This window comes from Octopus bimaculoides, chromosome 22, assembly GCF_046866305.1.
Source record: "Octopus bimaculoides isolate indiv1 chromosome 22, ASM4686630v1, whole genome shotgun sequence".
Lineage (NCBI taxonomy): Eukaryota > Metazoa > Mollusca > Cephalopoda > Octopoda > Octopodidae > Octopus > Octopus bimaculoides.
The window spans coordinates 9,840,541-9,861,496 of NC_142949.1; the positions used below are offsets into that span (position 1 = coordinate 9,840,541).

A 20,956-nucleotide genomic window follows, 5' to 3' on the forward strand; every position below is an offset into this window, starting at 1 on the left:
TAAATTAAAACTTTTAATCAAAAGTCAGTAGTAATTTTTGTTCGAGAAAGCAGATTATTATGACAAACTTACTTCACTAAGTTCTTTGTTTTACCAAATTAATTGATAAAACGGCAGTATATTTCAACAGAAATATAACAAAAGGGTTAAAACTCATCATTCCTTTGTTTCTAACATTCTGTTCTAGTTCATTGATTAATAAGTATTTCTAAGTCTGTTTTCTACGCTTTGTTTCTTTATCTGACATAATATCAGTGGCTTTTATTGGTTTTCTCTCCCTTCACTGTGACCTCGGTGCATTCTTCTAAACATAATTTTATACCAATTCCGTTTCAGAATCAGTTCATTATAACAAAATATCGAGTTTTCCGTTATTTGCTGCAAACTGTCTGACGTCATCCATATAAAACAGATAGCTCATTGTTCCTCGATGGCATTTTGAAAATATGTCCAATCTGGTTTAGAATATCGACATCGGTACAAAAAGAAGAAAGAAAAAGTATGCGGAATATTCCTCCGTGGAATATTCCTTCTTTAATAGGGATTGGTTTTGGTTTTATAATTGTACAATTTTTTATTTTTCTTCAATATTTACAACCATTTTACTCTCCATATTGTAAGGCAAAGATGGTGGCGAAAATGTTCGCGTTTGTTGTCGTTACGATTATCAGAGATGTGAAAACTTGTGTAATCCCTACTAGATTTATCCACATCAATCTCCAACCCATGTGATGTTAAAGAGTCTGGGAATAGATTTGGTTGGGGTATGTGAATCGGATCAGTTGTAGTAAGAGCAGCCGGTTTCGATCTCGCCTTAAAAGGCCTGATCACTACAATGTACTGGGACATTTGTTCGCTAGTAAAATTAAACGGCCACAGCTCGGAATGAATCATTTTGTTACAGTCACTTGCCGAGACACACCCAGCGTCCTGGGGCGAGTGAAGGATAAGAGATGTTGCATTGCGACTGAAAGCTTTGAGAGGAGAAGTAGCAAAATATCTTCATGTAATACAACACAGACATTTAAATGGATAGGCTTTTTCTAAAGATGTTGGCAGTACTCGTCAGTACAATCTTTTGGTTTTCTCTGAGACATGATTCTCCTGGGATCTTATCTAGATGTTTCTGACATCCCCTTTTTATAATACCTAGGGCACCTGCAATAACAAGAACAGTTCTCGCTTTAAGATGCCACATCTTTTGTATTTCAATTTCCAGGTCTTTATATTTACTTAATTCGTCAAATTCCTTTACAGATATATTTTTATCAGTGGGAACACTTACATTTATTAGTCTACAAGTATATTCTTCCTTGTCTTTAATGATTATTATGTCTGGTCGATTAACCTGGATCGTTCTGTCGGTGTTGACTGGAAAATCCCAGAGGATGGTGACATTTTTACCTTCAACCATTGGCTAAGGACGATGGTCATTCCAGTAAGCAGGAGTGTTTATATTGGTAGTGTTTACATGTTTTCCGATGTAAATACTATCCTACCCTATCGTTGCGATTTTTGTATTCGTTTGGCGTCAGCACAGGACATCCCGAGACGAAATGGTCTATTGTTTCGCCAAGTGTGACGCAGAATCTACATTTAAGGTCACAACCGTTTTGAAGAACGTTAACCTGGTAGTTTTTTGTGAGCGAGATTTGGTCTTGTGCCGCCAATATGAAACCTTCAGTCTCTGCTTTCAGTCCTGAACTTCTCAACCACTGATGGGTTGTTGCTTGATCTATATCAGCATTTCGATTTCAAAGTATATACTATCCATGCAGAGGCTTTTGGCTCCATCGCTCCTCAATTTGTTTCTGCCCGTTCTTTTTTGCAGTCTGCTTGATCCATTTTGCTTGTTATGTGGCAGTGGTTTCAAGTTCAACTATTTAAGGGTTAATGCCAAGTCTCCTGGCGAATTTGCAAGCTTCCTTGACAATAGAATGTGATTTTTTGCTACTTTCGTGTTTGCACACAAGCCGCAGCGTCCAGTCCTCTCTACTAGACAAGTACCTGTTCACTGCTATTGTGGAGGTCTTATAACACAGTTCTACCTGCATCGTTCCTCTTCCCCCATTACTTCTTGGTAGGTACAGGCGATCAACATCTGCTTTTGGGTGGTGTATGTTCGTAGAACATCTTGCTTTCCTGTCCAGGCGTTGGCGCTCTGCAAGATTCCAGTTATTGATGTTAAATTTGTATTGGGCAACTGGAAGTTCCAGGGTGTTAATGGCTTCGATGCGATTTTTAGAGTTGAGTTCAGTTTTTAGTATGAGTCTTATTCTCCTATAATATTCTTTTCTTATTTTTTTCCATCATAGTAGCATGTTTTATACCATCTCCTTCGTTTATCCGCGGGTATTTGTAATTTTCTTGTGGGTCAAGCTCCTTAATGGTAATGTCAGTATCTAATTTAATGGAAACTGTTCGTCTGAGCTTTCTTCTTACTGAATTCTTTAACAGTTGTTAGCAACCCTACTAGCTCTTCGTCATTTCTAACCAACAGCTTCAGACCGTCCATATAAAATGGATGGTTTATTGTCGTATTGTAAACTTTTAACCCATACCTAGTGTTATTTAGTTCGTTTGAGAGTGAGATCAGTGCCATGCAAAAGAGTAATGGGGAGAGGGAGTCACCTTGAAAGATGCCTCATTTGATGTTGATATTATTATTATTATTATCATTATTCCACCGAGGTCGACTTTGCCTTTCATCCTTTCGGAGTCGATAAAATAAGTACCAGTTGTGTACTGGGGTTGATCTAATCGACTGTCCCCCGCCAAAAAAATTACAGACCTCGTGCCTATAGTAGAAAGGATTATTATTATTATTACTACTACTACTACTACTACTACTACTACTACTACTACTACTACTAACGAGACCCGTTAATATTTCACGAAATTAACAGCAAACTTATTGGGTTATTTCTGAAAACGTAGCCTGTGTTGTGTCTGTATAGAATGAGAGTCGCTCATCTGCTAATCATTGAAAAGTGAAAGAAATTGGAATACGATGATTATTAAATGCACTTTATTTATACACTTTATATACTTTATGGACAATTTTATTGACTTAATACCCAGCGCTCATAAAATAAATATTCACTCTTATTTTATCATTTTTCCCAAAAACAAAATAATATCCTGTACACATGATACAACCTTTAGTTAAAATGCATATATCTGCCACATAAATAAGCGTGAATATTTCATGGAATTGCACTTATGCGCATGCGTTAAGTAATAGGTGATATAAAAAAAACTTAGTTCAATTATAAGAAAAATACACTTTTTACTATCCATGCACCACCGCCACCTCCATCACCACCACCTGCACCATCTCCACCACCATCTCTCTCCCCTTTTCGCTCCCTCCTCTCTCTCTCTCCCTTTTTCTGTCTCTCTTCGCTTTATCTTCTTTTTCCTTCTCTCTTTCTCGTCAACTAATCACGTGAAAGCGTTACAATTACATTCTCTCTACCTCATGTCATAGACGCTTCTTTCTCCCTCTTTTCTCCTTCCCTCCCTCTTTTCTCTCTCCCTCCCTCTTTCCTTTCTCCCTCTTTTTTCTCTAATAACGTGAAAGCGTTACCGACGGGCTAAGTAACGCAATGACAAGCAGAATTATAAGATTATTTATAGTAGTAGTAATAGTAGTAGTAGTAGTAGTAGTAGTAATCGTCGTTGTTTTAATGATGCAGCCATTGACGAACCGAAGTGTCGACAACGTCATTTCAATTTTCAATTGTGCTCGGCAGAATATGTATCACATTCCTTCTCCACTGCTTCCATCCTGTTTCCTACATTTATTCCCCAACCTCCAGCCTCACCCCCACCTTCTTTGACAACTACCCCCCCCTCCCTACCTTCCCAACCATTGCTACTATCACCATTATCTGCTTCCCCCATCTCTTCCGTCGAAATTATCATTGCTGATATCATTGTGTTGTTCTAGCCAGGCGCGTTACCCAAGCTAAGAATGGCGTTAACTTATTCTTTTGTCTCAGTTAGCATTGAAGATTTTCATTTTTGGACACCATGTTGATAAATTTCAATAGCAAACAAAACAGACAATGGTTTCTGATGCCTCACATATCAAATTTATGTGTCAACAAACGTATAAATACATTTCAAAAATCACGAACATAATTCGAAACTATCTATTTGTCTGTTACAAAGAATCGAAAAATAGAATGACACCCTTCTTTTTAGGAATGACAACAATGTTAACCAGTTTTCTGTACTGTTCAAGAATGAATTCAATCTCTTTTGATATTTGTCCTCTTTGAAATTAGCTTCATTTTGCTCGCTGTATTTTTAAAAAAAATTACTAACAAATGATTGAAAAACAAAAGCTTGTGGAATTTATGGTATTAAAATAAAGGCGCGTGGCTTAGCGGTTTGGGTAATACGGCTCACAATCGTCAGGTCGTGAGTACGTTACTCCGCAGCACATTGTTTCCTTGAGCAAGAAAATTTATGTTACGTTGTTCTACTCAACTCAATTGGCAAAAATGAGTAGTACCTATATTTCAAACGGGGCCAGCTTTGTTATGCTCTGTGTCATACTGAATCTCCCTGAGAACTACGTTAAGGAGACGCGTGTCTGAGGTGCGCTCAGTTACTTGACTTGCGCATTAATTTCATGAGCAGGCTGTTCTGTAGATCAGATCGAGTAGAATACTCATCGTCGTAAGCGACGGAGTGCCTGTTGTAGTAGCAGTAGAACAACAAAAGGCCAAAGAAGATGAGGAATACTACTCAGTTATTCTTCCCGGTCTTCATATTATGGTTGTGAGCGCTCCCCTCTGATTTCAAAGATATTATTTTCAGTAAATTTAGTTTTAGAAAAATCAATGGTGCTTCTTGTTTACGCGATAAGAATTTAGAAACTGCAAGAGGTATGAAATATTTCATTTTTAATGGTGCAACTCAAAGTAGGTAACGCTTTAAATATTAGTTTCAAATTTTGACACAAAGCCAGCAATTTCGAAGGAGAGAGTAGGGCGATTACATCGACCCCCGTATTCAACTGGTACTTATTTTATTGACCCCGAAACATAACGTCGGTCTTCGCAGAATTTGAACTCATAACGTAAAGACGGACGAAATGCCGCTCAGCATTTTGCCCAGCGTGCTAACGATTCTGCCAATTCACCGCCAATAATTCTTTAAATATTAGCTTGGAGAATATTAAGGGTTAAAATTTCCCTTGGGTGGAAAAAAGTCGAAAGCTGCCTGGATGACTCGAGCACACACCTTCTATGAGAATGAAAGACATTCAACCATTATACCACCAAAGCAGCCCATCGAATTTTCCCCGTCCGTTTTAAAAGCTTTGTTCTTATCAGCAAGAATTGCATGTTGTTGACATCGTTAGAACTTAAAAACTCGAAGTAGATAAAGCTATAAAGGTATATGTAGCAGCTACGCATACGAATAATCGGCTTTATAAGTAGAATGTCCAAAATGCCTTAGTAGAATTACCAAAATGCTTCAGCACTATTCCTTACAACTACAACACCTTACAAGAGAAATAATACAGCTTGTGATTTAATGCGAGTTAGATCTCAGTCGATCAGCGGTAAGAATGATTTTCATTATGCACCAACTGCATTAGTAATGCAATATGCACTGAAAACATCCTTCGATCTCTACATAATTACATGCTGTTTCAAAACGCCAAGCAGGAGAGATTTGCATTTCATTGGAAGGCAATATGCACTAGTGCATGAGACAATCAAAATGAATGCATCAATAACCAAACTTAGATTTATATCAACCGTGTTTCAACTTATTTCGGTTTGGAACTGAATCGTAGACTGCATAGAAAAGCAAGAACATCTGGCATAATATTTGGCTTCACAAAGAGAAAAAAGTACACACACACACACACACACCACGCATTCCACGTATGCAAACCATCAAATTAACAGACTTCGCCGTTACGTATAAGTTACTACTTGTCATAAAAGGTTAGCAGAAGATATATGACTGTATTTGCAAAAATAAAAGAATATTTTATAGCGAGTAACGCTTGTACGAGAAATACGCGTGAATCTCGTTTAAAAACTATCTGCAATAATAAGGGGCTTGAGGTACAGATTGAGATTTCTAGAGGTCAGCAATCGGGAATAATCGACAGAAATCAATTAGAAAAAAATCTATACATGTAGGTTATAGATAGTGGTTTGTTCTGAAATTGAATATGAAAAAGTGAGAATATACTCTGCAAAGCACAAGCATGGCTGTGAGGTGAGATGATTGCTCCCTAGCCGCATGGGATCAGGTTCAGTCCCACTACTTGGAACTTCGCTCAAGTGTCTTCTACAAAAGTCCCGGACCGACTAAAGCTTTGAGTGGATTTGATAGACGGAAACTGAAAGAAACTAGTCGCATATATATATATATATATATATATATATATATATATATACGTAGAGGTATAGACTCCCTTCGGTCATAAACGACCATGGGGTTGCACCTAGAAAGTTCCCTTCCGAGGCACAAGTCCAGCAGCCGCCCATGCATACCAGTCTCCCCTCTCCCCACCAATGCAGTTATTCAAGAGAAACGCAAAGGGACTTATGCAGCTTGGCACCAGTGACTCATTTCTACAACGCGTTTCTACAACTGAGTGAACTGGACCGACGTGAAATAAAGTGTTTAAATTTCTTAATGAAGTCTTTTACCTTTTGTTTCTTCTCAATTGCATTCAGGTTGTAAAGTTTATGAAATGGAAATATCATAAAAGTTTTTCGACCACATGTTGCCAGATGGTTACTCAGTGGTATTTGGCGGACTTCTGGATTTTTAATCTGTTGTCGATGCACACGCGAGCGTTCTGATAGTGCATTACCTGTCTGGCCAGGTAATAAACTTTACAACCTGAATGAAATTGAGAGGAAGCAAAAGAAAAAAAGACTTCATTAAGAAATTCAAACCCAAGCTTAGCAAACAATAATTAAATTAATCTTATTTGGGGTTTTAAAATCTTATTCCTATAACTAAAATGCAAAAAATCTCTAAAAAGTACTGCTGTCATCATTTCTAAAAATAGACATTGAAAAATGGTTTGGCATCATCTCTAAAAATAGCCAACAACTACCACTGCTGTCCACAGGAATGTATATAAAGGAGAAAAGACAGCCAGGCAACTACAGTTGTCAACACTCCCGTCACAGCGTGGGTCCTTGAAGATTGCTAAAATGCAAGAAAGTATACTAGTCCCTTAATATTCAATACTTCATATTTAATATTCAATATTTCATTTATTCAATAAGACAATCAATACTTCATTTTATTTTACTGAATATATTATGTATTCTATATCCTACGTTAATATTATAAGAATATAAATAAAACATAAACAGACAGACAGATTTGGAATTCCTTTGAATAATATATATATATATATATATATATATATATATATATATATATATATATATATATATATATATATAGTCTCAATGAGGATTTTGAAAGCTCTTATAGAGATATTTAACCAAGATACACTGGTTTAATATATTAACTTTTGAAGAGAAAATCCTCCATTGAATATATTATATAGAATATCGTAAGATATCAGACATTTTTATTGAGTTAGAAAACGGACAGATCTAATGGATACAAATTAATTTATCAATTAATCAACATATTAACCAATTACTAAATTAATTTGTAGCCATTAGATCTCTCTGTTTTCTTACTCAATAAATATTTATCGTGAGTTTATGGAGCATTGACTCTAATTTTAGCAAGTGGTATTATATACCCTACTGAATCTCTCTCTCTCTCTCTCTCTCTCTCTCTGTGTATATATATATATATATTCTTTTACTGCGAATTAATATTTTAAGCAGTGTCGATTTTTACAATTTTGTAAATATCCCCACGCAATGACCAAGGAAAATGGTCTAATAATGGGGTGTATAAGCCTTCGGCAGAAAAAAGTAGGTTTTCCGTACGCGTGGGACTCGAACTCATACCTCTTTGTTTACACGACCAAGTGTGCTACCGATTACACTTGCGAACCTACCTGCTTTTTTGTCAGATTTAAGAACTATAATTAGTTCGTAATTGTTTTTGCAAACAAACTTTTGTGTTTTTACTGTGAATGTTTTTTTTTTAAGCTGTGTCGATTTTTACAAGTCTGTAAATAATAATTATAGAATTTTATAAGCTTAAAGCTTGTATGTGTGTGTGTGTGTGTGTTTAAGAAGTAAAAGAGATTAATAAATCGAGACAGATATCTATAAAGTACTCGATGTTAAAGGAATTTGGTTAACTATATCCAACAATCAGATAACAATAAATACAAGAAGAGACAGTCATAATTAATTCTTCGTGTCTGATAAGTAAATTCAAATATCACTTAGAAGAATGTCATGAAATTCGGAGTGTAAGACAAGAATAAGAATAGAGAAAATCACATCTTTAAATTGGTGAATATACCATACATGTGTGTGTGTGTGTGTGTGTGTGTGTGTGTGTGTGTGTGTGTGTGTGTGTGTGCGCATGCGTACGTGTCTATGTGTTGGTGGGGGGGGCACCATCGTTTGACAACCGGTGTTTGTTTGTTGTTTATGTCTCATAACTTAGGAGTTCGGCAAACGTGATTGAGAGAACAATGTACCAGACTTTTAGAAAATAAGTACTTGGGTACTTACTGGCTTACGGCCATATCCCGTTGAAAGCACTGGTTCTCGTCCGATCAACGAAGTTAAGCAACGTCAAGCCTAGTGAGTACTTAGATGGGTGACCGCTTGGGAAACCTAGATGCTGTAAGCGTCACACACTTATAGGCGTAGGAGTGGCTGTGTGGTAAGTAGCTTGCTTACCAACCACATGGTTCCGGGTTCAGTCCCACTGCATGGCACCTTGGGCAAGTGTCTTCTACTATAGCCTTGGGCCGACCAAAGCCTTGTGAGTGGATTTGGTAGATGGAAACTGAAAGAAGCCTGTCGTGTGTGTGTGTGTGTGTGTGTGTGTGTGTGTGTGTGTGTGTGTGTGTGTGTGTGTGTGTGTGTCTGTGTTTGTCCCCCCCAGCATCGCTTGACAACCGATGGTGGTGTGTTTACGTCCCCGTAACTTAGCGGTTCGGCAAAAGAGAACGATAGAATAAGTACTAGGCTTACAAAGAATAAGTCCTGGGGTCGATTTGCTCGACTAAAGGCGGTGCTCCAGCATGGCCGCAGTCAAATGACTGAAACAAGTAAAAGAGGGTATATTCGTTCGGTTAAAACTCTTCAAGGTAGTGCCCTAGCATGGCCACAACCCAATAACTGAATCACGTAAAGGATAAAAAAAATAAAACGAAATTTTATACCCCTAAAGTTAGAAGCGTTCCCTGAGACAAACTAAAAGAATTTCACGTTAACTACTAGAGGTACGTACCCTCTTCCAGTAGCAACTTTGTGGCCCTTATGGACACAATGAGCATAGACCCATCATTAGTCCCATGTTAACGGAGAAGGAAGTCTTTAAGTATTGGTTACAAATTTTGGCGCAAGGCGAGCAATTTCTGGTGAAGGGGTAAGCCGATTACATAGACCCTGGTAATTATTTTGCTGACCCCGAAAGGATAAAAGGTAAAGTCGATCCCGGCAGAAATTGAACTCAGAACGCAAAGACGGACAGAATGCCGCTAAGCATTTTGCCCATCTCATTAACGATTCAGCCAGTTCGCCGTCTTGAAGTCCCTATGTATTGGTTTCAAATTCTGACAGACGGGGAAAGGGATAAGACTATTACATCGGCCCCAGTGCATGACTGGTACTTATTTTGGAACATAATCTGATGTCTGATTTCAGTCATTAGACTGTGGCCATACTGGGGCACCGTCCTGAAGAATTTTTGTCGGACAAATCGACACCAGTACTTATTCTATCGGTCTTTTTTTGTTGAACTGCTACGTTACCATTTTGCATAGCCTCAGTTCGACTCATACCCTATACGCGAAATTGGGTTGGTGGAAACTGTATGGAAGCCCGTCGGTTGGATTGTACTTGTAATTAAAAAAAGATTCAAGCCTTGTTACACATTCTAGGGGCATACGTGACTATGGAATATTCATCCACTTACGCGTTAATTCAATGAGCAGGGAATTCAGATGACTGGACAATTGAATCCACATGGTCGAACCTCCACTGCCATCGACAGAAATCACCACCACCAGCACCGTCAGCCTTTCTACCACCATCACCACCACCACTTCTAGAATTCCTCCACCACCACAATCACCACCACTACCACCATCACCATCACCATCGCCACCACCATCACCACCACTACCACCATCACCACCACTACCACCATCACCACCACTACAACCACCATCACAACTACTACACCCACCACCACCATCACAACATCTATCACCATTATCCCCACTACCTCTAGCACCAGCACCATCACCATCATCACTAGCATCACCATTACTCCCTTCTCTCCTACCACCACCACCATATCTATTACCACACCTAAAACCATCTCCACCACCGAATACACCACTATTACCACCACCACCGCCACCAGTACCAGCAACACAGCTATGACCATCACCATCACCTACCTCTCCCACCACCACCACCACCACATTTACAACCACTCCTAAAACTATCTCTACCACTAAAACAACCACTACCACCACTACCACTTCTAGTATCACTTCTACCACCAACAGCACCACCACCGACACCAACAACCCCACCGCCACACCACTATCACCATCACCCCACCTCCACCTCTCCCAACACCACTATGTCTACCCCTACTACCAAAAGCATTACCCACTTTTCATTAACTCCGTTAAAAGTGCTCCTACTGTTTTAAACGCTACAAAATGACTTTCATTGGAAGAAACAATATATTGTCTTTTACAAAATAAAACCATTGTTACTTGCATTATTTGTTTTCAAATATGTAAATATACTCGGAGAATTATTTAATAAATATTTGGACGACACACAAACATCAGCTCTTTTGTGTGTGTGTGTGTGTGTGTGTGTGTGTGTGTGTGTGTGTGTGTGTGTGTGTGTGTGTGTGTGTGTGTGTGTGTGTGTGTGTATATATATATATATATGTTATATATATATATATATATTTATATATATATATATATATATATATATATAGCTATGGTAGAAGGGGGATTGCTTTCTTTTCTGTATTCGCATATATATATGTGTGTGCATGAGTGTGTGCGTGTGTGCATGTGTTATATATTTTAATTTAAATTTGGTACATTTATCGAATATATTTCAATTCCACGAGAAATACAGACAAACGTACACACACATATAGACACTTACATACACATACGTATATATCCATATTTATGAACATATACATATATATGTATGCATGTGTTTATATATGCATTGATATAGATCTATATATATATATGTATATAAACACACGCTTAGACATATATATATATATTTATATATATATATATATATATATATATATATATATATACATGCATACATAACGAATGTATGAATGTACATACATATGCACATCCATATATAAGTTTGTGTATGTGTATATATACTACACGGTGATATATATGCTCACTCACATACATATATACACACACGTACACGTGTGTGAGTGTGTACATTTAAGTTACAAGTCGATATAGAATTCTAATGTAGTGTCAGCCTTCTTGTCGATTTTAATTTCCAAGTTTTTCATTTTTAGCTCTGACAAATCAATACCGGAATATATCTATACAGAATAATAGATTAGAATTAATAGGTGAGTTGATAATTTTGTCTAATATATCGATATAACCAGACGATGAGTTCATGGCCATTGTACATTCACTGCTGCTTTATAAATCAAAACCAATGTGTGTCTTGGAGTGAACAGAAGACTTGTACGACAATTCTTTGATTGAAATATTACTTATAGACGAATTTCTGATTTTAGTGAGAGAAGTAATAACGAGCCGAGACCTTAAGACCTTGTTTATTACACATAACCGCTTTGATTTAACAATCTGAAAAGTATTTCTACCTAAGTATAAAATCGAAAATTTCGATTTTATACAGAGATAGAAAATCAAAATAGTGCACAGATTCTGTAATAATTCTTTCAAATTTTGCAAGAAAACCGGTAGGTTTAAGGGGTGGGGGATAGACGATTACATTGACCTCAGTGTTCACCAAGTATTTATTTTATCGAACTCGAAATGATAGAATGTGAGGTCGACACCAATAGAATTTGAACTGGGAATATAAAGAAAAAGAAGAAATGCCGATGAGCGTTTTGCCCAACGCGTTTACGATTCTACCACATCTCCACTTTTGTAATAAGTCTTTATAATTTTGACACAAAAGCAGCAATTTTAATGGTAGAGGATCGATGACTACATCGACCCCAGTGCTCACCTAGTACTTATTTTATAGATGTCGAAAGGATAAAAGGCAACGGTGAACCCGGTGGAATTTGAACTGAGAACATAATGAGTCATGCATGGCTGTGTGGTAAGTTTCACGTTCAGTCCCACTACGTGGCATATCGAACAAGTATCTTCTACAGTAACCCCAGGCCAACTAATGTGGAAGCTGTATTAGAACAAAGACTCCCCGAGAAGATCTTTCATAAGGACTTGTGGTGCATAAAAGCACGCGTAATTATCATTGACAGATGAGAATCGTCAGCTACAGCCACTGGAACTGCTAAATCCTGTGATTTCACCCCGCTACAGATTCTTCAGCGACATGTCCAGTGGCAGCATAACAACTGAATCTCACTTCGACGATATATAGAATGTCAATGTCTATTCAGACGCTTGTGTCACAAATAGCCAGTGGGTTTATTATGGGATTAAAATCGGAGAATGACAAATTCATTGCAAAGATCAGAGAAGCGTTGACGGTAAAACAAAATAAACATTACGTAACACAAATGTAAGCCATTTTTCTCTGTGTGATAAAGGGTTGATGTACGCACAAAGAATTGTAGTGCCAGCCAGACTACAAAAGCGTGTATTAAGCGAATTTCATATGGGACACCCAGGGATTTCAAGAATGAAATCAGTAATGGCATGTATTATCTGATTATAGTAGATTGCTATACCAAGTAGCCGGAGATATGTAAATGCAGTCAACCAATCTCGAAGTTAACAATAAGGTTCCTTCACGAATTTTTGCGCGATACCATGTCCCGGACACTATAGTATCGGATAACGCAACGCAATCATCGGGGTACGAATTTAAACATTTCTGTGAGAGATATGCAATCAATCACATCTCTCCTCTACCGTACCACCCGAGATCAAATGGGCAAGGAGAAAGGTTCATAGACACATTTAAGCGAGCACTAAAAAAATCAGGAATTGAATTAGGCAATGATGAAGCACTAACTAAATTCTTAAGGGTTTACACCTAATCCGGACACCTGTTCCGGCACCTAATCCGGACACCTGTTCAGGCAAGTCGCCCGCAGAGCTAATGTTTGCCCGGAAGAAAATCAAGTTTTGATAAATTGATACAAAAAAAAATCTTATAGGGAAAACAAAGTTTTTCAATATGGGAGATAAAGTTCATTTCAAAATAAATAAGAATGGAAGACAAAGTTGGGAGGACGGTATAGTGACGAAAAAAATATGCAGTATGATGTACATAATGAAAGGTCAAGTAGGAGAGCACAAACAACATTTGAACCAGTTGAAGATTCGACATACCGAAAAAAAAGAGAAGAAATACCGATAGAAGTTTGATTTGTTCGATGTTCCAACGCCAAAAGAGGTTGAACCTAGGCGGATCAGTAACAGAAAACGTAAACAAACCGAACCACTAGAAATAGTCCCTCAGCGAAAGAAGTATTAAAACTTCTGAGGAAATTAAAATCTCAAAACAAGGAGAAAAAAAAAGAGTAAAATTAAATAAAGTTGCTCTTTCTCCAGAAGTCAATCTCAAAAGGAGAGATGTTATGGCGAGAATCATGACACCCCCTGCGAGAATGGACTGGCCGAACTCGTATAAGTAGCAACGTGTTAGACAGAGCGGAAGACGAGAAATTGCAGGAAGTCGAAAGGTGTCGTTCGTGAAATCGTGAAATCGCAGGAAATTGAGAAGTTGTTATGGTTCGTTGAGAGTCGTTTTGGGTTGGTTACAGCTGTTGGTACGATATTTGGGAATACATCAAATGGAGGCAGTTGGTGTCCACCCCGTTCCGTGGTACTACATATCACACTGTATTAGTGCACGGCACTAAGGTGACATACACAGAACCCCCGTTATAAAACATACATACATACATACATACATAGGTATGTATGTGTGATATACAACAGGCTTCTCCACGATTTCTATTTACTAAATTCACGCATGCCGGAACTGTAGAAGATATTTGCCCATAGTGCCCAGCAGTGAGAGTGAACCCGAAACCACGCGGTAGCAACAGGAGTTTAACAGCACAGCCATGCTTGCATCGTGTATTAGTTTAAGAAAATATTTCTTAATCCTTTGTATTCCCGAATACATTTACTTGCAAGCTTCATTGGAAGTGCCAGACGATGCATACGACTTCTCTCTCTCTCCCTCTCTCTATGAATGCGTGTGCCACATTCTGGCATACAAGAGGGAGACATTTGAAACTGGACTACATTTGACCATCGGTCAACTTAATCAGATGTGATTTGAGCCAAAACGGTCGACAGGCAAAAGACCAAACTGGACAATGAATGTGAAGGCGATTATTAAAGATGCCTAATATCTCTACATTTTGCAGCGGGATCTTATTTTTAACATAGCATCGTTTATATTACACAGAGTACAACCGAGCATGGTTAGGTGGTTAGAGGCATTGAACACATGATCGCAAGATCATGATTTCGATTTTCCGACTGGGTGGTACGCTCAATTTATTTAGCAAATTCTTTCATTTTCATGTTGTTCGAGTCCAGTCATCTAAAAATGATTACCATCATAGCTAGGGACCTTAACCCTGGAATGGACTGGCGACCTATCCTGGTGGAGAGTGGTATCGTAATTTCTTAGTCGATTATACATCACAGAAACCAGGATAATCTTCGGTCTAACGAATCTGTAGAATGAGGAACAGGTCCATTTATATAAACCACGCCGCAGAACTCGCAGAGAAATCCATAACTATAGTGCAGCCCTTTGTCATACTAACGCTTATGAGAGACCCCTTTGTGTTACACCATCCTCGCGAAACGGGCTCAAACTTAACATGAAAATCTCCACACTCTCAAACAAAAGATAACAGAGGTCAGGTTTGAGGCCATGAAATCTTACAGACCAGTGATTCTCAATCTTTTTCTTTTGATTTTTTACCTACTGACCTCCTTTGATTCCCGTTTTACAAGGATGGACCCTCAGAGACATCTGATGATTTTAAAAATCCATTTTTATAATTCGATGTTATTAGGAATTGTATAAAAAGAAACTGTTGAAGTATTTTGTGTATTGTAGAAGTATAACCACGGGCATATAGCGTAGTGGTTAAGAGCATGGGCTACTAACCCAAGATTCCAAGTTCGATTCCATGCAGGGACCTTAATAATAATAATAATAATAATAATAATATCGAAAATACCTAAGGAATGAGAACCCAGGTTCGAAATTTTCCCAAGACGCCTGATGAAGCTGGAGGGTATATCAGCCGAAACTTTGTGTTAACAGCAAATAAGATGAGGACAAATATCCGTCAAATGTAAGTAATGTAAATAATGTACATAATTCCTCATCTCTTAAATATAGAATTGTATAACCAGCTTATTGCACATGAATTTTAACGACAAAATCTTATATGAACCTCCATGGTCGTGTGGACCCCAGTCAAGAACCACTGATAGAGACCATTCTACTACGTTAATAAATAAAATAACTCCCTGAAATCTTTGTCTGAGTGTTCTTGTTTATGAACAACAAACAACCATTTAAAAAGTCAGTATTTAAGACATAAAATCACATCAAACATTGACTACGTTTCTAGATAAAGCTCCGAAATGCTGCTGCGTATGTTTTATGTTTATGTTCAGGAAGAGTAAACAACCATTTAGAGAGTCATGCAACAATCCTGTCATTGAATCAGTGTACACTGACAATCAGGGGGGAAAGGGACGGAAAAAAAAGCTTCCTATGTATATTTTTTCTTTGTTTAACCGAGATGAAAAGATGGCAGACAAATCGGATAATTTAGCGCAACAATGGCGGCTAAATACTATCCTAACAATACAACTGGTCAAGTGATCCGCTTTTAGCGGTAATATTAACCATTTTCTTATATTATTATTATTATTACTATTATTGTTGTTATTGTTATTTTTCATCATCAAAATGAATTAAAGCGATGATTATTCTGGGTGAAATGTGCGTAGGTTGCTCTAGAAGAAATACAATAACAACAATCAGATTTATGTCTAAAAGAAGCTTTTAAAAATATTGTTTTATAGTTTAGTAGTGTAAACGTTTAAACATTTTGTTAGACGTTGTTGTTTAGGGAGAGAGAAAGAGAGACCGAGAGAGAAAAAAAACGTCAATGCAATCCAGCGTGTTGTGTCAGCTAATCTATCGAAAACATTGCATAGCTTTTGTTGTTATTTTTTACTGCAGGCGACATGGCTCTGCGATACATTCTGGCAGAACAAAGGGAGGCTATATACCTATTGAGAATCAAACTATGAAGAATTAAATGGTGTATAAATGTTATCTATTGAATAAATCCTTGTAGTATTTCAGAAATAAAAAATTTTTTTTTTTTTTTCATTTTATTTTGTTCCTTTACACAACATAGCTTAAACCATAGCATTAAGTATGGATTTATGATTAAATGCAAAGAGTATACGTCAGAAGGAAAAAACTATAAAGCATGAAGGAAGGGAGGAAGGAACGAACGAAAAGAAGGAGTGCGAATGAGAGAAAGAAAAAAAGATAATTGTAAACAAATAATCAAAGAAATATTAACTAATAGTTTCAAATCTTAGCACTAGGCCAGCAACTTTGAGGGAAGGGGCTAGTCGATTACATCGACCTCTGTGCTTATTTTATTGATCCCGAAAAATGAATGGCAAAATCGACCACCATGAGATTTGAACTCAGAACGTAAAGATCCGGAAGAAATACTAACCATTTTGTGACATACCATTGACTCTGCTTGTTTGCCACCTTAACTATCCCTCAAACGGTGGGAAAGGGTTGCATGAATTTGTGAGCCAAACGGACAAAAAACACCCCACCAAAAAAAATGTCTATTTTTCTTCTATTTTATATACTCATTTTCACTTCAAATAGGAACAAAAGCTATAATAATTGTTAGTCTCTCGCACAATAAAATTTACAATCTCATAATCGAAAAGTACCGTATAATATTCTCTTATCTTTGCATATTTAGAGCGTGTATCAATTCATTTGAGATTCTCATTCTGTTGTTGTCAAAGGAATGTACAAATGGCGAAAGCTCGGTGCATTTTCTTTTTTTTTTTTTTCCATGCAGAATTAGATGGAGCATCGCTTTCTTCTGTGCTCACTAGAGCATCATCCTCATCATCCTCTACCTCATCTGATGATAAAGGTAAGTTAGAAAAAAAAAGGACTTCTTCATTGCTATATAAATCTTCCATTTGCAACTTGATTCCTCCTACCGATAAGGACCGCTTACGCTTAGAAGCATTTGACGAAGTAGACACTTGGTCGTCAGTTGATGATGGCCGTATCCATGTAAAGTTTTGGGAATATCAGTTGATGATATCCATCGTTTAAGCGTTAATGGCAAGAGATTGACATCGAGCACTTCATTGAACACTTTTATACATGTGTTACGATAAAGTGGTTTTCTGGATGCCTGAACAGTGTTACAATTTGGTATCGAATTGACAGGGATCGAATTAACACAAATTCTGTTAAGATTGCAAATGCAAGAATATTTGTTCTTACCGTTAACAGATAAATGTTATCGTTGCTATGAACGACAAAGAAAAGATGTTTACACAAGAACGATAGTTCGCAGTTTATATGAGATGCTGTTGGGTCAGAGGAGGCGCAATGGCCCAGTGGTTAGGGCAGCGGACTCGCGGTCATAGGATCGCGGTTTCGAATCCCAGACCGGGCGTTTTGAGTGTTTATTGAGCGAAAACACCTAAAAGCTCCACGAGGCTCCGGCAGGGGATGGTGGCGAACCATGCTGTACTCTTTCACCACAACTTTCTCTCACTCTTTCTTCTTGTTTCTGTTGTGCCTGTAATTCAAAGAGCCAGCCTTGTCACACTCTGTGTCACGCTGAATCTCCCCGAGAACTACGTTAAGGGTACACGTGTCTGTGGAGTGCTCAGCCACTTGCACGTTAATTTCACGAGCAGGCTGTTCCGTTGATCGGATCAACTGGAACCCTCGACGTCGTAAGCGACGGAGTGCCAATAACAACATGTTGGGTCAGATGTAACAGTAGTCGATGTCGTGTGTTTCTTAGAGGAAGCTGGCTCGGGTGTGATTCTGCTACTATCGCCGTCATCGACGTTGACCACTGTCTTGCTGTTACAGACTCTGCCCTGGTTCTCTGCTGCTATCAGCTGGTCATTGGCGAAAAAGCGCCAAGTAAAAAGTCGATTTCTTATTTCAGAAAAAGCGTGCCAAAGATTTGATCCTGGTTAATATTTTGAATGATGTCAGCAATATTTAAGCGAATTGCGTTCGTGTTACTGAGTTATTACTTTCTTTCGGATAGCGATACGGGTTCGACTTTTAGTGCTTTGTGACTACCAAATACTCCTAATACACAAGTGTTAGAACTAAACCAATTTTGAAACTAAAAGAGAGAGATTAAACATCACAATAGAATTAACAAACTCATTATCGAAAAGTGCCGTGAATATTCACTTTCCTCGGCGTCAGCACAAGAATAAATTCAGTTGAGATTCGTGCATTGTTGTTGTCAAACGAATCTAAAAATGTAGATTACGGATAAACTGAGGAGCATGGATCTGAGAAATAAAGCTTGGAAATGAGGAAGCGAAATCAGCAATATATATATATATATATAGAAACAGGTATATATATAAGTATGTATGTAAATATATATAATATTACAATTACAAATTTGAGATATTTACCAATAGATAAGCAATTCCTATTTCAGGATAACCTCATGGTATGGTATACGCAGAGAAAATTACATCAAATAAAATAATTAAAATAACATACAATAAAATTAAATAAATAAATATATCTTACCTGTTATTAATCTGTGAGGAAAGAAGGTAGTGCAAAGTAATCAAGATTTAAAGTTGCTTTTAAAGTAGTCATTATCTTCTAATTTGTTGGTATTATATTTATTGCTATCGTGCAAGTAGGCCTTCCAATGTATTCTGTTTAAAAAGTTCTTAATCTGGACTATTAAGTTTGTGTATTCTCTCCTACGGGGAATAGGTACTCTATTGGTTCAATCCTACCTGATAGGTACATAACCGGCATGTGCCAGAAATACTAACAGAATAGGCGATAGTATTAAATAATATTTATAATATATTAGGGAATAACAAGTATTCCAGGTTATCAGGACGTTTACTATTTTACACTTTTCTAGAAAAGTGTAAAATAGTAAACATCCTTTTATATATATATATATATATATATATATATATATATACATACACACACACCAGTGGTGGTGAAAAGTTCCGGGCTTTAAGAGTATCATGAAAGGCCCAGTTGGAGACCCAACTTTCCGAGCTCTTTTACAAGGTTTATAAAAACTGAAGGACCGCTGCATATAAGTGTGTGAATCTGGGAGAAGTATATATTGAAGAAAATCGTAATTAATTGACCTTCCTGTGTTTTCTTTTACCAAAAATCAGGAACACTTCAGCACCCCTTCATATATATATGAGAACATTTTATAAACAAACTTTGGAAGCGCCGACTGTTGGTATTTTACAGACAAGTAAATTTCGAACGCAGTGTATCTGTGAAAGCAGCAGAGAGAGATTGGGTATTTACCCATAGAAGACGGGGAAAGGTTGCCGGCAACATTTTCTGGTCTTCTAAGGGTAAATACTAAATCTTTTCTTGCTGCTTTCACAGATACACTGCGTTCGAAATTTACTTTCTTGTCCAAGATATATATATGTATGTATGTATGTATATAATAGAAATAGGTTTCAAAGAAAAAAAAAAGACTACATGTGGTATAAATAGGGGAAAAGTAAAAAGAATACCAAAGAAAATGCACATTAGATATAAAAAAATAAAGGTTTTTTTAAGAAAAGCAAAGGTATATACATACACTTAGATGATTTGAGGTGGAATTATGAAGTATAAAAATCATTATGAATCATTATAGAGATTCAAAGACATACCGGTATGGTCAGAGCTGATCACTGAATTTGAATGAACACCGATTTCCAAACGGTGTTGGGTCTAATAGTACCTAAGTGAAAAGATTACATGCAAATGAGGTAAGAAGTTCAGGAAGTGATGCAATGATTAGGTTAGTAGTGTCCTGTATTAAGTTGTGTTCATATTGAGTTGTAGATGATATTTATTAACGAAAGTTGCCTCTTTATTTAATCTTTGCTGTACTGAGGTGTTCTGTGAACATTGATAAAAAGGGAAAATTAGGAAGTTCGATTTAAGGTTCCTAGCACATCTTTTCATGTGTTCACTGACCTGCATCTGTCTATATTGTGGGTAGCGGATTTGTTCTTTAGAAAAGTCTCCAGACTAACCAAAACTTCCGAGAAACATTACCTACCAATCTACCCCCCATCATCTAGCAGATAATGGAAAAATTTGCCTCCGAGACTTAACTTTCAACATGAATACTTCAAGCATTCAACTAGACACAACCTAATTAGACAGCATAACGTCTCCCTCTATCCGCATTACAAAATTAACAATAAATTTAACCCAAACTACATCCACCATAGACAATATAACAACTCTCCACAACAAACTACCACAGACTCACTTTACACCCAATT

At 37.3% G+C, this 20,956-nt stretch overlaps 1 protein-coding gene and 1 pseudogene across 1 annotated transcript in view; one reads left to right on the top strand and one right to left on the bottom strand.

Moving 5' to 3' along the window:
* Positions 1 to 20,355, bottom strand: part of LOC106878540 (uncharacterized) — a 333,146-nt gene extending 312,791 nt beyond the window's left edge. The window contains exon 1 of the mRNA XM_089339671.1: positions 20,260 to 20,355. The gene's annotated coding sequence lies outside the window, so the exon portion shown is untranslated. The remainder of the gene's footprint in view (positions 1 to 20,259) is intronic.
* On the top strand, positions 8,672 to 8,790 carry LOC128250575 (5S ribosomal RNA; annotated as a pseudogene).
* Positions 20,356 to 20,956: the final 601 nt, after the last annotated feature.